Genomic DNA, 7237 nt, shown 5'->3' on the forward strand with positions numbered 1-7237 from the left:
TAGTGCATTACACTTTGGCGAAACCACATTTCGACAAAAAGTTTGAAACTCTAATTCCCAACAGTGAGGCGTGATGTAATTAAAGATATATATTTCTACACTGATGGCTCCAAATTGGATGGACAAGTGGGTTTCGGAGTATATTCTAAAGATCTGGAACTTCGAATAGCGAAAATATTTCCTAATCACTGTAGTGTTTTTCAGGCTGAAATATTAGCAATAAGAGAGGTGGCGAATTGGCTGAGAAGTAATGTTCCAAAAAATGTTGGCATTAATATATACTCAGACAGTCAACCAGCAATAAAATCCTTGGACTCTGTGTTCCTTAACTCGAAAACGGCCATCGACTGCCGCAAATCTCTTAACGAGATGGCTGAGCAGTACAATATTCACCTAATATGGGTGCCTGGACATAGGAATATACCGGGGAACTGCGAAACAGATGAGTTAGCAAGGGTAGGAACTACCTTACATATTCCAGGGGAACTAGAATCTGTTGATATGTATCTGGCAACCTGCAAGCTCTTACTGCGTGAGAAGGCTGTCATGCTGGCAAATGTTCGATGGGAGATTTGCAAGGGTTGTAACGACACCAAGCAAATATGGCCCCATTTAAACTTGAACCGCACACTAGATATGCTAGTGTTCTCAAGACGTCAGATATCACTCCTAATATCTGTTATAACGGATCGCTGCCTGATAGGCGATTTTGCAAAAACTATTGGTGCGAAGTATAATGACTATTGTATGAGCTGTCATGATGCGGAGGTAAAGGAATCAATAAAACACCTCTTGCGTGAGTGTCCTGCATTTTGTGTAAGGCGTAAGCAAATTTTAGGGGCATATAGCTTCAGATTACTGGCGGACCTGGAAAACGTTAACTTAAGCAATCTGTTTATGTTTTTGGAACAATCTGGTTGGTTCAACAAAAGAAAATAATAGAGAAGATTCAGTGGTTAAAACTAGAAGTGCCCATATGTAATAGGTACTTTTAGTTAAATGTGGTATCACAATGGACTGAATAGTCTAAGTGAGCCTGAAACTTAATCGGGCTGCCACTTTAACCTAACCTACCCAGAGAGACAACAGACTTATTACTGGGAGCGCATTTTCCAGAGTGCGAGATTAAGAAGGCACCAGCCGTATGTGGGGAGAAAAGAGGAAATCTCGAAAATTGTTACCAAGGATATTATCAAATGGGCGCTAGACAGCTTCCTTATAAGTATCCGGGGCTGGACCGAATCTACCCGTGTATCCTACAGGAGTCCTTCGGTCTCCTGGGTGACCTTTAGATGGAGTTATTCGTGACCTCTTTAGAGGATGGGTATATACCAAAGGCTTGGCAAAGGGTCAAGGTGATTTTCATCCCAAAAGCAGCCTTCAGCAGACTTCAAACCTATTAGCCTGATATCTTTCTTGCTAAAAACGCTAAAAGAAATACAGAATCTCATAAGGAATCAACTGAACGGGAGGTTATCGAACTGTCAACATGCCTATTTAAAGAGCAGATCTGTAGATTCAGCACTGCACTCTGTAGTGCACCATATTGAGAGATCAATGGCATACAGGGAACAGGCACTGGCGGCTTTTTTAATATTGAAGGCGCCTTTAATAATACGAAAATTGAAGAGGTATTACTTCCATTGGGAAGAAATGGATGTAAGGGAAAATATGAAAATTCCTTTCAGCCACCTATATGAGTTATATATGTACGAATACAAAAAATGCGATTAAATCCTCCATAGTTATTAAATTGGCATAAATTGACCAAACGGGAAGAGATAGAAAAGTCAAATTTGAACCAAAGAAAGATTGAAACGATAGATTTCGATTGGAACAGAGACCATTTGCCAGAAATGTATTTCAGAGTCTCAATATATAGCCTGGAAAAAAGTGGAGGCACTGCTCCTAGAAAGAAATGTGACATCTTTTTCCATTTGGGCACAGTGGTCACATTTCTCTCTGTTTCGTATATGCAACATTATGGCCTTGAAAAAAGTGGAAACACTGCTCCTAGAGAGAAATGTGACCACCGTGGCCATTTTTTTTGCGATATAATCCTCCATAGAAATTGGCATAAATAGGCCAAACGGGAAGATATAGAAAAGCTAAATTTCAACAACGACAGCTTTCGAGTCTCAATATATCGAGCGTTAAGATACAAATTAGAGGTGTGCACGTGAGTAATAGTTTACTCACGCACACTTACGACTGAAAAATCATACTCACGCACGATATTTTTTTGTAGGACTCACGCTCACGCACACTCACGAAAAGAAAATTTTTACTCACGCACGAAAACGTCGTGACTCACGAAAAATACCGTCACTCGCGAAAAATATCGTGACTCACGACAAATATCGTGACTCACGAATAATTTTATGATTAATTTACCTTACCGAAGTGTCTGAAAACATGAGCGTTATTAAAATCGAGAGTGTTATTAAACTCTTAACATCCCAGGTGTCACTGAAATTGTAATTGAATTTAACTCTTAAGCGTTTAATGTTTGTGAGCAGGAATATTTTCGTGAGTGTAATTCGTTACTCACGCACACTCACGAAGATATTATTTTCGTGACTCACGCTCACCGACATTTTGGTTTGTTAATCACGCTCACGCACATTCACGCTGTTGTTATGAGCGTGACTCACGACTCACGCACGAATCGCGAAAATGTTCGTGAGTCACGACAATTTCGTGTCACGTGCACACCTCTAATACAAATGTCTCGTTAGGGAACATTTGTTGTGAATGAGCCCTTATTTTCGTTTTTTGCCTGACATCTGTGAAAAATATTTAGTATAAGTCATAGAACAGACAACATCATCCTGTTAAAAATGTCGATTTTTGTACCAGAAAGTGAAAGCATTAATTTTTTGTTTTCATATGAAGAAAAGTGCTGTAGATTCGCATCGAATGCTTGTCGAGTCATATGGTGATCAAGCTCTATGAGAAGCAAAATGTAAAAGTTGATTTCAACGATTCAGATATAAGAAATGAAGAACGTGAAAGACCACCAAAAAAGTCTAAAGGCGCCGAATTGCAAACGATATTAGATGGAGAGTTAACATTAAGTGGCAGCTATGTTAAATGTTGCACAACAAACAAGCTATGGGAACGATCCAAGTCGAAAACTTGTTTTGTTCAGAAGGTAGTGTGATTTTAGCATACGGACGAACATATCTAGATCGACTTAGGATTTCACAACGACCCAGAATATATAGACTTGATGGGGTCTGAAACCAATACTTCGATGCAGTGTTACCGTTGTGCGACTTTAGTAGCATTTTGAAATTTTTTTGGCGTCATGCGACTTTTTAAATATATGCGAAATGTGCGACTTTAGTCGCATACGTGCGAAATGCTTAAATGTAAATTTTTATAAATGGGCATTCACCGCGCGTCAGATTTTAGCAAGATTTTAGTATTTGGGCCACTGTGCCAAAAATCGGCATGGGGGGAATATACGAAACACTGGTGAAGACAGCTCTCCACGAGTAGAATACTAATCTGAAATCAGTTTATCCAATTGGTTAACAGCTTTTGAGAAAATTGGGTCTTAGACTCAAAGTTAGATTTCAGTCCTATTTTAGTATTTGAGCCATTGTGCCAAAAATCTGCATGGGAGGAATATACTAGAGGTGTGCACGTGAGTAATATTTTACTCACGCTCACGCATACTCATGACGGAGGAATCTTATTCACGCACACTCACACACGATATTTTTTGGTAGGACTCACGGTCACGCACGCTCACCAAAAGAAAATTTGTACTCACGCACACTCACGCACGAAAATCTTTTAAATGTCGTGACTCACGAAAAATATCGTGACTGACGAAAAATGTCGTGACTCACGAGAAACCTCGTGACTCACGAATAATTTTATGAGTAATTTACCTATAGAACCTGACTGAAAATATGAGTATGATTCAAATCGACACCGTTATAAAACTCTTAACACTTAGGATGTCACTAAAATTATAAATAAATTCAACTCGCAAATATTTTATGTTCGTAAGCTGGATTATTTTCGTGAGTGTGTTTTTCCGAAATTCGTTACTCACGCACACTCACGAAGATATTATTTTCGTGACTCACGCTCACGCACGACATTTGGTTGGTTAATCACGCTCACGCACACTCACGCAGTCACCATCAGCGTGACTCACGACTCACGCGTGAGTCACGCAAATGTTCGTGAGTCACGACAATTTCGTGTCACGTGCACACCTCTAGAATATACCACGTACTGGTGGAGACAGCTCTCCACGAGTAGAACACGAATCTGCAATCAGTTTATCCGATTGGTTAACAGTTTTTGAGAAAATTGGGTTTTAAGCTGAAAGTCAGATTTTAGTATATGGGTCACTGTGCCAAAAATCGGCATGGGGGAAATATACCAAGCACTGGTGGGGACAGAAATATGTATGAGGCACATACAGAATAGAAAGATTTGCTGAATATTTCACAGATTTGGACAAACATTGCGTTATGGAACTGATAATCAGATTTTAGTATTTTAGCCACTGTGCCAAAAATCGGCATGGGGGGAATATACGAAGTACTGGTGGAGACAGCTCTCCACGAGTAGGTTAGGTTAGGTTAGGTGGCAGCCCGATGTATCAGGCTCACTTAGACTATTCAGTCCATTGTGATACCACATTGGTGAACTTCTCTCTTATCACTGAGTGCTGTCCGATTCCATGTTAAGCTCAATGACAAGGGACCTCCTTTTTATAGCCGAGTTCGAACGGTGTTCCACATTGCAGTGAAACCACTTAGATAAGCTTTGAAACCCTCCGAAATGTCACCAGCATTACTGAGGTGGGATAATCCACCGCTGAAAAACTTTTTGGTGTTCGGTCGAAGCAGGAATCGAACCCACGACCTTGTGTATGCAAGGCGGCCATGCTAACCATTGCACCACGGTGGCTCCACAAGTAGAATACGAATCTGAAATTGGTTTATCCGATTGGTTAACAGTTTTTGAGAAAATTGGGTCTTAAGCTGAAAGTCAGATTTTAGCAAGATTTTAGTATTTGGGCCACTGTGCCAAAAATCGGCATGGGGGGAATATACGAAGCACTGGTGGAGATAGCCCTCCACGAGTAGAATAGGAATCTGAAATTAGTTTATCTGATTGGTTAACAGTTTTTGAGAAAATTATAATTTTATTTAATATTAATTTTTCCTATGTACGTAACTGAGCTATGTTCATTATTTAGCTGAGCTGTTGTACCAACTGAACATCGATCGGTTTGTGTCTCCGCTAAGATAAAGTTTACTTTAGGTTCACGGACATATATTCTTTACTTTTCGGAAATACCATACTATTTAAAAGCCCAATCATTTATCCAATATGAATTTGGAAATACCTCCCACTAAAGACAATTTTACAGGCGAAATGCAAACTGTAAAATTCTTATTATGGGAGATTTATCTTATGTACATAGTAGGATCAGTTGTAAATGTTTTGAACAGCCCTGTATATATGGGGCTTATATCTAAATTTGATCCGATGTTTTCCAAAGTCAATAGCATTGTACCAACTGAACATCGCTCGGTTTGTGTCTCCGCTAAGATAAAGTTAACTTTAGCTTCACGGACATCCAATTGAATAATCTGATTTCAGATTCGTATTCTACTCGGGGAGAGCTGTCTCCACCACTACTCCGTATATCCCCCCTTGCCGATTTTTGGCACAGTGGCCCAAATTAGAGGTGTGCACGTGACACGAAATTGTCGTGACTCACGAACATTTTCGTGACTCACGCGTGAGTCACGCTGATGGTGACTGCGTGAGTGTGCGTGAGCGTGATTAACCAACCAAATGTCGTGCGTGAGCGTGAGTCACGAAAATAATATCTTCGTGAGTGTGCGTGAGTAACGAATTTCGGAAAAACACACTCACGAAAATAATCCAGCTTACGAACATAAAATATTTGCGAATTGAATTTATTTATAATTTTAGTGACATCCTAAGTGTTAAGAGTTTTATAACGGTGTCGATTTGAATCATACTCATATTTTCAGTCAGGTTCTATAGGTAAATTACTCATAAAATTATTCGTGAGTCACGAGGTTTCTCGTGAGTCACGACATTTTTCGTGAGTCACGATATTTTTCGTGAGTCACGACATTTAAAAGATTTTCGTGCGTGAGTACAAATTTTCTTTTCGTGAGCGTGCGTGACCGTGAGTCCTACCAAAAAATATCGTGCGTGAGTGTGCGTGAATAAGATTTCTCCGTCGTGAGTGTGCGTGAGCGTGAGTAAAATATTACTCACGTGCACACCTCTAGCCCAAATACTAAAATCGGCCCAAAATCTGAATTTCAACTTAAGAGCAAAATTTCTCAAAAACTGTTAACCAATTGAATAATCTGATTTCAGATTCGTATTCTACTCGGGGATAGCTGTCTCCAAATCTTTGTATTTTTTCAGCACTTTATACATATTTCTATTAAATTGCTTTAGCTAATTGTACCTACAGGATGTTTTGCATTAAAAATTAATAATTTTATTTCATATTCATTTTTCCTTTCTACGTAATTGAGCTATGTTCATTATTTAGCTGAACTGTTGCACCAACTGAACATAGCTCGGTTTTTGTCTCCGCTAAGATAAAGTTAACTTTAACTTCACGGACATTTTGCGAACACGGTGGCATAGGAAAAACTTTGTATCGGTTAAAAACCTTATTTTTCTGGCCAAAAAAACAGGTTGCTGAGTACGTTCTTTCTTGCGAAGTATGCAAACAAACCAAACCAATAAGATTTGACGACCGCCTATGGGCAAACAAGCTGAGTCTTCTAGAGTTTTTCAAAAGTTGTATTTAGATTTATTAGGACCATATCCAAGATCGTCTTCGGGAAATATTGGGATAATCATTGTTTTAGATCATTTATCTAAATATCACTTTTTAGAACCAATAAGAAATTTAAGGCTAATGTTATAGTTGAGTACTTAGAAAAACGAATCTTTCATATCTTCGGAGTACCCGAATCAAATTTATTTAAGTCATTTTTAGAATCATACCGATTTTCGCATAACTTAACAACAATTTACTCTCCACAGGCTAATGCCAGTGTGAGAGAAACCCGTTCAGTTTTAGCTGCCATACGTGCTTACATAAAACCCCATCAAAAAGACTGGGATGAGAAATTGTCTTCAATTAGTTGCGCACAACGAAGCTCTATTCATGTTGGTACAGGCTTATCACCGTATTATATTC

This window comes from Haematobia irritans, chromosome 2 (genome assembly GCF_050003625.1).
Source record: "Haematobia irritans isolate KBUSLIRL chromosome 2, ASM5000362v1, whole genome shotgun sequence".
Lineage (NCBI taxonomy): Eukaryota > Metazoa > Arthropoda > Insecta > Diptera > Muscidae > Haematobia > Haematobia irritans.